The sequence below is a fragment of the Protobothrops mucrosquamatus genome, unplaced genomic scaffold, assembly GCF_001527695.2.
Source record: "Protobothrops mucrosquamatus isolate PMUCROS unplaced genomic scaffold, P.Mucros_1.0 scaffold6, whole genome shotgun sequence".
Classification (NCBI taxonomy): Eukaryota; Metazoa; Chordata; class Lepidosauria; order Squamata; family Viperidae; genus Protobothrops; species Protobothrops mucrosquamatus.
The window spans coordinates 4,808,788-4,810,280 of NW_015386393.1; positions in this window are offsets into that span (position 1 = coordinate 4,808,788).

The following is a 1,493-nucleotide window of genomic DNA, read 5'->3' on the forward strand; positions in this document are numbered from 1 at the left end:
TTGTTTTGGGATTGCACCTAAGGCACAATTATTTATTATTATTATTATTATTATTATTATTATTATTATTATTATTATTATTATTATTATTATTATTATTATTATTATTATTATTATTATTATTATCTGAATGCACAATAGTGCTATTGGTTCTAACCTGCTAGATTTTTACCTCCCATGGCATTCTAAGAAACCAACATCTGAAAATGGAAGAACCCACACAGGTTTCTCTCTTTGTCTGTGGGCTTGTTCTGTGTGACAAGCCTTAAATAGCTTTAAAGTTTGAGGAGAGAGGGAGAACGCAACTCAGTATTCTGCAAACAAATAATGGATGGAGTTGCCGTCTTCCTTTTTTCTGAGATTTCCCAGAAACATTTGGCTGGCCGCTGTTAGAGGCTGGGCTAGGAGGAACCTTTGATCTGAGTCCAGCATATTCTGTTGTGGGGCAGCGCCTCCTAATGGGGAATAGAAAACATTGCAGCAGTGGTTCTGCCTTGGAATAAATTACAGTTTATCTAGTAAAACAATAATAAATAATTTCTTGAGTTTAGTTCCGCACTCAATGAATGCCTGAACTCAAAGGAACGTGGAGAAAAGGATACCATCATTCTTTTTTGAGGATTATTTTTTCCTAATTTCCTAATCTAATTGGTGGTCAGGCTCGATAACAAAGATTGATTACAAACCATCAAGTCAGTGTTGACATTTAGCAAAACTATGATTTTATCCAGGAAGATCTGTTCTCAAGTCATCCAATGATGTCACATTGGCACTATAACTGAGTCCCTTACTGTCGGTCATTCTCTTTTCTTTCCTTCCATCAGTGATAAGACCTTAGCAGGATTTCCCAGATGTTCAGCTTTGCACATTTAAGATACTGAGATGCACAACAGGGCATATCTAGATAAGACTCTAGCTAGCACCTATTATCTAGATCAGGGGTAGTCAACCTTGGCTCTTTTATGACTCGTGGACTTCAATTCCCAGTCCACGAGTCATAAAAGAGCCAAGGTTGACAACCCCTGATCTAGATTATAGAACCTGCTAATTACCTACTGTCAACATGAAAGAGCAATTTTTATATCCACTATATCCACTATAATTTAATTCTGGGGTTTCTTTCTTAAGTTCATTCCTAATTGCTTAACAGACCTTGCACTGTGCTTCTCATCCTTGAAGATGGGCACCTATTGGTTTTTGACATAACAGACATGCCAGCCTTGAGGCATTATGATTCTCAACGTTTACTTTTTATAGTCTTGGGATATCCCTGGGCAGTAAAATTGTTAGCTTTTTGAGACAGGCTATATCAAGGAACAGCCACAGCAGGAATTCCAGGAAAAAGTTCCTTATTATTGTAGGATTGTAGGTTTTTCCAGTTGCAATGTATGGCTGTGAAAGTTGGACCATAAGGAAGGCTGAGTGCCAAAGAACTGAGGCCTTTGAACTATGGTGCTGGAGAAGACTCCTGTGAGTCCCCTGGACTGCAAGGC